This window comes from Oncorhynchus clarkii, chromosome 2, assembly GCF_045791955.1.
Source record: "Oncorhynchus clarkii lewisi isolate Uvic-CL-2024 chromosome 2, UVic_Ocla_1.0, whole genome shotgun sequence".
Taxonomy (NCBI): Eukaryota; Metazoa; Chordata; class Actinopteri; order Salmoniformes; family Salmonidae; genus Oncorhynchus; species Oncorhynchus clarkii.
The window spans coordinates 58,015,474-58,027,661 of NC_092148.1; positions in this window are offsets into that span (position 1 = coordinate 58,015,474).

Sequence of the window (12,188 nt, forward strand, 5' to 3'; positions counted from 1 at the left end):
TTGTAGTGATATATTGTAATTTTTGCAAGTGGTGCCTGACAAAAACATTGCGTGTTCTGTGTGTGTATATTGTAACTGTAATTTTACTGACAACGAGTGTACTCTGGATAACTTTATGTTCTTTAATTCTATAAATTATATAGTAGTAACCTCTTAACTTTGTTTTTAATATTGAAGAGGGATGCCAGCTAACCTCCTTGGAGATGCCCCAGACCCAGAACAAATGCATGATGGTTTTACTGGATAGTCTTCCTGATATAAAAGAAGATTCAGCCAGTATCGATCAGACAATCCCAGACACCTCAGACTCCTCACTGAGTACCCAGAACCCCCCCCCCCTCTCTCTCTCTCCCCGGGAAGAAGCCCTGACCCATGTAACATAAGGAACCCAGGAAAAACAAGAGGCGAGGGTTGTGTAGGTGGCTGCACTAACACACTTAGAGAAGAGTATTGGATGTCGTGCAAAAGAAGAAAACAATGACAGACAGAGAATCGGATGACTGTCTGGAGGTGCTAACAGAAGCTGCTGGTATCCCATAACCCTTCTTGTTTTCATACAATGTTGACTTCAGACATTGTGATACATTAGGAGGCAATAATTGCAAATGATTAAGAAAAAAGGGTCCATTTAATGGGAAAATGTTATATTCGGGTGCTTTTGTAAATTTGCTCTGGCTATCTACTCCGATTTCAGAGCACTCTCGTCTGTGTGCCAGATCGCAGAATAACTAATGAATTTACGAACGCTCAACACCTGTTGAACATGGCCTGTGTCAGTAAACCTCAGCAAAAAAGTGTAATAAATTGTTGCCAGCAGCACAGTTACAGTCACCAACGCTCTGGATAACATGAAAGCAGCTTAACCAGCTCTGCTAGGGTGAGAAAAATGGTCAGAGTGAGGTGTTCTCTCATTTATGTCTGGAAGTAACTTTAGCCAGTTAGCTTGGGTGCTTGACTGCCGCTGTGAGGTCAGAATGCTCAGATCAACCCTACTCCTCGGTGTCCAGTGTGCCCTCTGAATGCTCCAAAAGCAAAACTCTCTGAATTTAGGAACGCCCAGAGCGCACTCTGAGCGCTCTCTGGCACTCCAGAGTGAATTTACAAATGCACCCTACGTCTCCCTATGGAAAGTGGATATTCATGCAAGAATTACTGCAGAGGCTATGAGGCCTAACGAGATACACAGTGATTTTCTTTCACAGATTATAATATACTGATCTCTTGAATAAAACATGCATTGATTTACCCCTGTGGTGAGAAATATATTGAAACCATAGACACTATTCTGGTCAGAGACATTACGCAACTGTTCATTTAGAAAATTAGGTCAATTTATCAAACCACAACAACAAGACTAGTACTTTCAGATAAATAAATAACAGGCACTGCATGCTTTTCTGTGATTAGGAATAAGGGAGGAATTGGAGAGTGACACATGCATGCGCTGTGGGCTGGCCACTCTAAGGTGGCAGATGTTTGAGCCCTGGGACTGTCTGGCAGCACCTGCTCCGCGGCGGCACCATGAATGTTCAGCATTAAAAGGAACATTAAAGCGAGGTGAAAATAGCTCAATTTCTGAAATGTTAATGGGACCTCAGGTTATGCATCTTTAATAAATTATACAGAGTCGTCAGCGCCACAGAGTGCTAGGAACATCCCAGCCAACCTCAATATATAATTTAATCCCAGAAAAATAGCCTCTTTACCTCTGAAACAGCTGTCACTGTTCTGTTAATTAGACGCTTTGATGTTGGCTGTGCCGCCTGCAACTTGAGGGTTGCTGGAGGAAAAAGATGCTAGGTTCCTTATACCTCTTGACACAGTGGAGAGAAACAAAACATTTACCACATTCTGAGCTGTGTCATTGAAAATGATGGTAGCAATGCACATTACACAGTACTCATAGTGTAGCTACACTGAAATGACTCTTAACATTGTATTCAAATGTTGTGACGGAGTTGTAGGCTAATTACACACATCAAATCGAGTGGGACATAGACTATACACATACAGAAGCTTATTCTGTATTCTCAGATATTTCAGAAGTCTCCCTTAAATGTAGTCAAAGCATTTAACCAGAACAAGCATCAAAGCAATGTGTTAAGGTAATTCAACACAGATTATTATGGCTGTCAAAAGATGTGGAAAGGTTCACTTATATACTGTAGTTGTCTTCAAGTCATCTTACATTGGAAAATCATAATTCATACACTTAATTGGTGATGTACTTTGAGCGTCATCATGTATAAGAATATGTTCTGTTGAATGACTCTATCATCACTAATAACCTTCCCTACACCGTTCTAAATGAACGGACAGTTATCATGCTGTACTGTGTGTATAGGGAGGTCACGGGCACTTACTGTTGTGAACATTCTCAAAGACCTGCCATTTCATTCAACTGCATGATTAATCAGTCATTCAGTTCAATCCATGCATTTCTTAGTCAAGGGCATGCAACATGTCTCCCCATAAAATATAGACTTAATGGAAAATACACACCATTTAGTGCCATAAGAGACATTTGAGAGTGGAGAGCTATTTGGATGGCCTGGTGAGAAGGTACAATAACAGAGGATGAATTCAGTCTGAATCTCAGGGACAAATTCTGTCCTCATATGTAAAAGTAAAAAAATAAAAATGTATGTGGTGCCTCAAGTGGTGCCTGACGTCTTTGCAGGCAAAGCAAAAAACAGTCAAAAGAGGAGCATTCTGCTCACATATACTGAGCCACAGTGACCTCAGAGTTGCATTAGTTTTAAACAGATGTATATGAGTATTAGATATGACAAACACCAACCACTTCAATCAGTACAGCATGTAAAACCTTGCTATTATACACTGAGCGTACAAACATTAGGAACACCTTCCTAATATCGATTTTTTTGTTGTCGAAAGCGTTCCACCGGGATGCTGGTCCATGTTGACTCCAATGCTTCCCACAGTTGTGTCAAGTTGGCTGGATACAGTTTGGGCGGTGGACCATTCTTGATACCCACGGGAAACTGTTAAGCGTGAAAAACCCAGCAGTTGCAGTTCTTGTCACAAATATTTTGCCTTGCCCATTCACCCTCTGAATGACACACATACACAATCCATGTCTCAATTGTCTCAAGGCTTTGAAATCCTTCTTTAACCTGTCTCCTCCCCTTCATCTACACCGATGTAAGTGTATTTAACAGGTGACATCAATAAGGGATCATAGCCTTCACCTGGTCAGTCTATGTCATGAATTTACACTCAGTGTGAATCTGTGCATTGTGCATAAGCCGTATGCCCTGGCGGCTCTGTATGAAAATGAGAACGGATTTAATAGAGGAGAGGAGTTGAAAAGGCTAGGTCATCAGGCAGGACTGACAGGTTGACATTATCTCATTTGGAATCTGCTGGCAGGGAGCATGAGAGTCACGTCAAGCTCTTCCCTTAAGACCATCTCACACTGTCTTAATTACAGACACGGCTACAACTATATGCATGCAAATTAAATCTCCATTAAAGCCCTGTCTTCTACAGTATCCCTGGGTCAGTGACACACACTGGCCGTGGAGGGACCTCTTCAGAAATAGATTTACAGCTATCAATCACACCGTCATAAAGGAGAGCGGGAGAGAAACGAAGACTAGTACAGGGAAAGAGATGGAAAAATAGGGATCTTGTTGTGATCACGACAATAGTGCTGTAGTCCTGGAGACCGTTTGCTGATTGTCATTGAATAGGGATAAAAGCAACAGACTACTTAGGTCTACACAGAGACTCTGCCAGAGAAGTGAGTAATGAAATTGCTGCCTGAATGAAATGGATTGTTGTCAAGCATCCAAATTGCAGCCCATAGAGTTAAATGAGGTTTGGAAAATCCAGTGCCCTAAATGCACTGTATACAGAGCAGTGTACAGACCTCCCATAGAGACATAGGAAGAACAGTGCAGAAGAGTTGTGAGACTGCAGACTGTGTGGAGGGGCTGATACTGGCAGGCTGATACTGGCAGCCTGATACTGGCAGGCTGATACTGGCAGGCTGACTGGCAGGGTGGTAGACAGGATACACTTGCCCTCTCTGCTGGGGTTTTGAGCGAGGAGGTTATCACTGCACTGCAGGTGGAAGAGAGGGGAGAATAGACAGAGCCAGCCCCAGAGGCACACAGCCCAGGGGCGGACTTAGTGATCTGAAAGCCTTAGGCTTGCGCAAGCACACATTTAAAAAATGGGTTTTATAGTAAAGACGTTATTTAACTGTAAAAATGTATGACCTTTTAATGTGCTATGAACACAACCAGTCATGATGTTTTCGTCTGACTGTCAAACAGATCACTTCAAATTGTATGTTACCTTCGCATGTTCATCCAAAATAATTCCAGCATCCGAACAGTGCACTGTGCAACTGCCACAGTGGCTGAAACTATCTCACTGGAAAAATCCTCAGTGCGAACGAAACAGCACCCCTCTGTCTTACTGTATGTAGCCCATGTATCTGAAGCTGTCTGATCAAAAATATTATGACATGCCATACACTTTTTGGCTAGATAACATCAGATACATGGGCTACGCATACAAATCAAAATCAAATACATTTTATTTGTCACATGCGCCGAACCTTACTGTGAAATGTTTACTTACAAGTCCGTAACCAACAATGCAGTTAAAGAAATAGAGTTAAAAAATTTTTTTTTAAAAATTACATAACAATAACGAAGCTATGTGCAAGGGGGTTAATGTAAATAGTTAATTAATTATTCAGCAGTCTTATAGATTCGGGGTAGAAGCTGTTAAGGAGCCTCTTGGTCCTAGACTTGGCACTCCGGTACCGCTTGCCGTGACGTAGCAGAGAGAACAATGGGTGACTGGAGATTATTTTCTGGGCCTTCCTCTGACACCGCCTATTGTGTAGGACTTGGTTGTCAGGAAGCCTGGGCCCAGTGATGTACTGGGCTGTACACACTACTCTCTGTAGTGCCTTACGGTCAGATCCCGAGCAGTTGCTATACAAGGCGGTGATGCAACCGGTCAGGATACTCTCGATGGTGCAGCTGTAGAACTTTTTGAGGATCTGGGGACCCATGCCAAATATTTTTAGTCTCCTGTGGGGTAAAAGGTGTTGTCGTGTCCTCTTCACAACTGTCTTGGTGTGTTTGGACCATAATAGTTCATTGGGGATGTGAACACCAAGGAAATTGAAACTCTCGACCCACTCCACTTCAGCCCCTCCTTTACCTATAGTCCACAATCAGATCCTTTGTCTCGCTCACACTGAGGGAGAGGTTGTTATCCTGGCACCACACTTCCAGGTCTCTGACCTCCTCCCTATAGGCTGTCTCATCGTTGTCATGATCAGGCCTACCACTGTTGTGTCATCAGCAACCTTAAATTATGGTGTTGGAGTCTTGCTTGGCCACGCAGTCGTGGGTGTACAGGGAGTACAGGAGAGGACTAAGCACGCACCCCTGAGGGGCCACAGTGTTGAGGATCAGCGTGGCAGATGTGTTGTTGCCTACCCTTACCACCTGGGGGCTGCCCGTCAGGAAGTCCAGGATCCAGTTGCAGAGGGAGGTGTTTAGTCCCAGGGTCCTTAGCTTAATGATGAGCGTTGAGGGCATTATGGCGTTGAACGTTGAGCTGTCGTCAATGAACAGTCGTCCCCACATAGGTGTTTCCTTTTGAAAGTGCAGTGTGGAGTGCGATTGAGCTCGCGGCTGGGTTTCCCTTTGTAGTCCGTAATATTTTTCAAGCACTGCCACGTCCAACGTGCGTCAGGCGATGTTATCATCAGCACCTGTCTTGTTTACTAAAGGTATGCGTTAACTTGTGGGCTTCTGTTCAAATTAAATATTCTTTCTTACTTTTTCTTTTCTCTGCCACAATTTAAATGCGCTTCATTGCTGCAGCTAAATTGAAATGAAAGGCACGTATTGCGTGAATACTTGCACGGGAACTTTGACAGGGTGGAATAGAGTGGAGCATAGGGGGGGTTGAGCTCAAGCAGAGTATTCTATATATAAAAAAACACTACTAGTATTCTTTTTAAAAATTATGCCCAGCTCATGAGGCCACTTGATGATGTGAGGCCTGAGGCAATTGCCTCTTCTGCCTAATGGGAAGTCTACCACTGACACCGTCAGAACCAGCAGTGGCTGCAAAGTGATTTCCTTGTCTGGGATATATGAGTGTGATGACAGATGAGGCTATATCATTCTCCAGCCTGCTGGGCTGAATACGGCTGAATTATTCCCCTCAAGGTCAGACTGATGGTGGTCAGTGGGGTGGTGAGGAGTCGATTGAAATCTGGACTAAACTACACATGGGTAATCAACAGATGATGAGGATCGTGATGAGGATTTATGCATTTGTACACTTCAATAAAGCTATACAGCATAAATGTACCATCATCAACACTTTGAATAGTATATTTTTCGTGTAATAACTTCATGTCTGCTGCTTTCAGAGCACATTTATCACATACAGAACAAAAAACATGATAGAAGTTGTGGTTTTCAATTTATTTATAGAATAGTTCTACATAAATCATTGTTGGATACATAGCTACTTAATTACAGCTGTTTTTAGTGTATAGATGGATAGGTAAAGAGAACACTATGGAGAAAAGATGTTTTACAATCAGAGGGACCATGAGTGAACGTCACACCTTGTTCCTTCGTCACTCTAACAAGGGTTGGACACACTGAGAGACAGAGAGAGAAATACTCAAGAGAAATAGCCGTATCAGCACTTTTTTTTCAGGCGAAAAATACATTACTGATGATGTCAGAGGGCGTCACAAAGTTATTACTTCAACCGTACATAGCTTGATGAAAATGAAAACACTAAGTACTCGTCACACAGAGACAGAGAGACATTTCCATAAACGCTTGACTCAATTCCTCCAGTCACAGCTCTTCAGTTAATCCCAGGTGGAGAAATAGATGTACAGGGAACAACACTCTTATACAGTAGTTATGGCAACGGACATCTGCTTCAGACATTAAAATATTGCATTTCATAGGAAATATTTACTGGAAGAGAAGAATATTGTTAAGATCCAGAAGCTATTGAAAAGTGTTGGTGTGTATAGTAGTGTAGAAACCCTGCTGCATGGATAGCATAATATGTATTGTTTTTTTCCTCCTTTGCACAATGTATCTGATATCGTTTGTTTCATCAGGTGGAGATCCAACTTTGATCAATACCAATAATTGTATCCCAATGGTTGGGTTACCTCCGTGATGCACTGCCAGAACTATGAAAACGTTATACTTCCTCTATTATGTATTTCTACAACCCGAAATACAATGCATTGTGTAAATGAAAAACACAACACTGTAATACATTTATCTGAAGTGTGATTTGTCATATTGTTCATGGGAAATTGTGAGTCCTGTCACATCTTTCTTAGTCGGACTGTACTGTCCTCCTCTGCCCTCCAGCTACTGCCTCCCCTCTAGAGGTTGGCCCGTCCCTGATGGGGTGGCACCTAGACTGGCAGAGCAGGTCCCCCAGCAGATGTACACCGGGAGTGGCTGGACAGACTGACTGGGTCTGCTACTCTGCTTTTTTGGAGAATAAAGCAATGCTGGAATCAGTGAGGCTGTGCCATGGTGTTTGAATGAGACGAGATGCTGTCTGTGTCTGGACATGTCCTGATGCTCACAACCTCTCTGACATGTTTAGTCGGGCTTCAAAGCAGCGAGCTCTGTGCCGTGCGTGCTGAGGGCTTTGTAGGGTCTTCTTGATAGGCTCCTCTGTGGATGAAAGCCCTGCTTGCTGCTGGGGTGGGGTGGGGGGGTGGAGGGGGGGGGGGGGGTTTGTTTGTTCTGTGACTGGACCGCGTGAACGTTGAGTGAAATGTGAAGCTTCGCTAAGTTCTCTCTGCCTATAGAAATCGATCAAACGCTCGTCAGCGCGTGTCTGATCAGTACAAAGGGTAGAACTAGAAAGGACAGTGTGGATGAGACTGTTTCTGGTCAGAAGACCATGTACGTACTAATAAAACACTCACACACACACACACACACACACACACACACACACACACACACACACACACACACACACACACACACACACACACACACACACACAGTGATCTAGATTCCAGAGGAGTACCATATCCCAGGGAATATGAATTGACTCACACTATATACCCTGAACTTTAAAAAACTATATAGCCTTAAACTGTATATCAGCCTTTGCCCACATTCTTTCTCACAGAACTAACAGGAATACTATAGGGAAGAAAATGCATGGACGTGTATGAGAAGGAAGTAAAGTTAGAGTAGCTAATGACGTCTGATCTGAGTCAAAGCCTCTCTCTCTCTCTCTCTCTCTCTCTCTCTCTCTCTCTCTCTCTCTCGTCCTTCTGTTCCTGGCAGCTCTTCTTCTAATCAGGCCTGTCTGCCTGGTGTCAGTGCAGGTGCCTGCCTCTGAGGAGGACCACCCTCTATCTCCTCAGCACAGCTGCTAACGGAAACTCAGGAAGTAGCAGGTTATTCACCGCTATTTTACTTCTTCCTTATGCTAAAGAATTCTGGAACATCACAGCTGTCTGCCACTCCCTCAATCCTCAACACTTGAACAAAATGCTCTCAATTTCATCAGGTTCTAATCATCGACAGACAGTGAGTGTGGTATGAAATATGAACTTTTTTTATATGCCTTTGGCTTAATTGTGGTATTTTGCAGCAGTACGAAAATATATGCCCTCACTACTGTAAGTCACTCTGGTTAAGAGTGTCTGCTAAATGACAACAACCTGGTGGAGGGTTTTACGGACGGGTAGAGAGAAACCATATCTATCTTGCGTTCTGTTTGTTTACATCTACATGTTTACATCTGAGGAAGTTTAATGAAACTCCCAGTGCTATGAGCTCAAAGCAGGAAGAATCTCAGTGCTGCAGGTTGAGAGAAAAGCTCAGACACTCAGTTCTTCCTAGAACCCCCAGCCATATTCTTTCCCAATACAGTCTACAATAGCAAGTCTAGTCTACAACAGCAAGAGGCTACCCACTGGACAGGTGGAAAGGACAGTGTTAACACTGGTTAAATTAGCATGTTTACATGTTGAACCAACGTGGAATAGGCGTTGAATTGATGTCTGTGTCAAGTGGGTACAGGCACCATGACCTGAGGAAAAGAGAAATACAGTAACTTTGTTTTCAAAACAAACTAGAATATTTAGCGATAGCAACACTCAGGGTGAGGGTGAGGCGGAGGTTAGTTTAGTCTTTGATCCTGTTGTTACAGACCATGAATTGACACAATAATCAGAGATTGTTCTATTCTTGAAACAGCCAGACGTGTCTCTCGCAGTAGGTATTGCATTTAGAAGTAAACTTCAGGGCAGCGCTCAGCGCCATGCCAACTGTTAAGCAAACCAATTAAAGGTGAAGACCATTTAAATAGATATGCTCCGGGTTGTAATCACGGTGAAAACATAAAGGTCCTCTGCAAGCTGACTAAACAGAGAAAGAGGACTGAATAATAGATTGGTGACACAGTAAAACAGGTTTTAAGATCTTTCTCTGCTTCTCTCTTTGCTCATTGTTCTGTGATGTACATCCTCTTTCTGTGATGTACATCCTCTCGCTGTGGTGTACATCCTCTCTCTGTGGTGTACATCATCTCTCTGTGATGTACATCCTCTCTCTGTGGTGTACATCCTCTCTCTGTGATGTACATCCTCTCTCTGTGGTGTACATCCTCTCTCTGTGATGTACATCCTCTCTCTGTGGTGTACATCCTCTCTCTGTGATGTACATCCTCTCTCTGTGATGTACATCCTCTCTCTGTGGTGTACATCCTCTCTCTGTGGTGTAAAAATAGATAAACTACTGGTCCTGTAATCAACGGTGAGAGATAAATCCCCAAATAGGCAGATCCCTAAACACAACTATCGGCACTGGCCCTCTGGCCTACTCCTTCCCACTGTAGCAGCCAGCCAGGCAAAGCCAGGGGCAGGGGCAGAGGAGGTAGGTGTTTGTTCATCGCATCCGTTCCAGCATTCCCACATCCCCTCCCACTCAGTGAGCACAAACAACCCCTCAGATCTCCTAAAGAGAGGCGCACACACACACACACAGAACACGGGGGATGTGAGGCGAGGAGGTGGGTGGGAGGGTTTGGGCAGTGCAGTCAGAGCCCTGGATTGGAGGGCTGGAGATGCTTTTTGCATTCCAATGAGGCTCTGAAAACTCAGCACCAAGGTTAATCTAGATGTCAAAGTCTGCTGACAGCGCAGGAGATTGCTCCTGGGTGACATCCCATCTGAAGTCTTAACGCTGCAGTCAATTTCATCCCTCCCTCCAGGAAATGGAGTCAGGTTTGCCGTTTTTGTGGGAGTATGCATGACTGTACATGGCAGGATTTTCCCATTTTCTCTTCATTTTACACTTTTTTATGTTTCTGAGAGGATATATTCTGTTTTCTCATGTTTTGTCATGATATAATGCATGTGGTATTAGTGCTGTGTCTGCATGCATCTGGGACAACAGTCTGATCGACTGTGGCTCATTCTTTCAATCAGTCTAGGCCAACAAAACCATGCGACACTAAGTCAAGACAGAAATGTGTGAAACTGCTTTTGAAACAACTGCCATAGTTATCTGTCATAGTTATCTGTCATAGTTATCTGTCATAGTTATCTGCCTTAGTTATCTGTCATAGTTATCTGTCATAGTTATCTGTCATAGTTATCTGTCATAGTTATCTGCCTTAGTTATCTGTCATAGTTATCTGCCTTAGTTATCTGTCATAGTAAATTGCCATAGTTATCTGTCATAGTTATCTGTCATAGTTATCTGCCTTAGTTATCTGTCAAAGTTAATTGCCATAGTTATCTGTCATAGTTATCTGTCTTAGTTATCTGTCATAGTTATCTGTCATAGGGATAACATCTGGCAGAAGATGGCATCACAAAATCGACTTTTGACGGTTCTTCAAAAGCCCTCTCCTGAACCTGTAGGGTTGTACTCGTCTCCAAGATAAGAGGGATAACTGCCAGTTTATAGTCTCATAACTAAAGGAGTGTTTCTCAAATCAGATAAGGACATTTTAATTAAATGATTTGAAGGTAGGTCAAAAATTATTTATCATGCAGGGAAGGAGAGAGGGGATAACGACCTGTTGTTGCTAGGACGGCTGTTCTGCAACGCCAGCAGCTGATGCAAATGGACTCCATCAAGTACATTAGATATTCATCCTGTCCATAATTCAGTAACATTACTCTCCCAAAATATGACGAAAGTAGCAGGAAAAACTTGGTAAGCTGGAAACAAAAAAGGATCTTAGACCATGTTTTTGGTGTAAACTTGCAGGTCCTGCTGTGTGTATGGGGACAGGCGGAGATAGCAGAGGAGTGCTGCTGTAGCAAGCTAGCTCCGCAGGCCTCTGGGTTATGAAGTGCTCAAAGAGAGCTCATTTCAACTGCAATGTTCCGCTTTCCTGCCTCCCTCCTCACTCCTCCCCATCATGATTAAGGTCTTAAACCCCTCATCAATCGTCGGCCTCTTCACTGCAGCAGCCATAACACGACACCGGCAGCCAGCTCTGTTCTCCTCTCTGGCCAATAGACAGCGCTATATTACTGGGCTGAAACATGCTAAGCATACGACCTTCACTGCATTATCCCAGCTCTGCTCTGCCTCCTCACCTGACCTCAAGCGATTACCCCCAGCCAGGCCATCATATTTAAAGGATATCTAAAAGCTGGAGCCAAAACCTAATTTTATTGGTCATTTTCCCCCATTTCTGCAAGGTCAACTCATTAGAGTTGCAACCTTAGGCGCTTGTCCACTATCGCCTCCTACCGGTCACAGTTACTTTACTTACGGTTATTAAGGCCATCTCCGGTAAGTAGAGGCATTCTCCGGTAAGTGGAGGCCATCTCCGGTAAGTGGAGGCCATCTCCGGTAAGTGGAGGCCATCTCCGGTATTCTTAGAAACAACTAATTCATCTCTTTTCTCTCTGATGGATAAATAAGACATAGACTTCACATAAAGACATGTCGCCCTCCACTTCTCTCTCCCCTCAATCGTCCACCCAAAGTCTCCCGCCCCGCCCCGTCCACAGTCTATCCCCCTCCCGCTGCTACCATCAGCACTAAAGCGTACTCTGTCCATGGGTCATTGAGCATTGATCAGCTTCAAGGTAAATGGAGTGTAAAATGCTTGGCTCTGGCCTTTCAGTCAAGTCACACACCTAA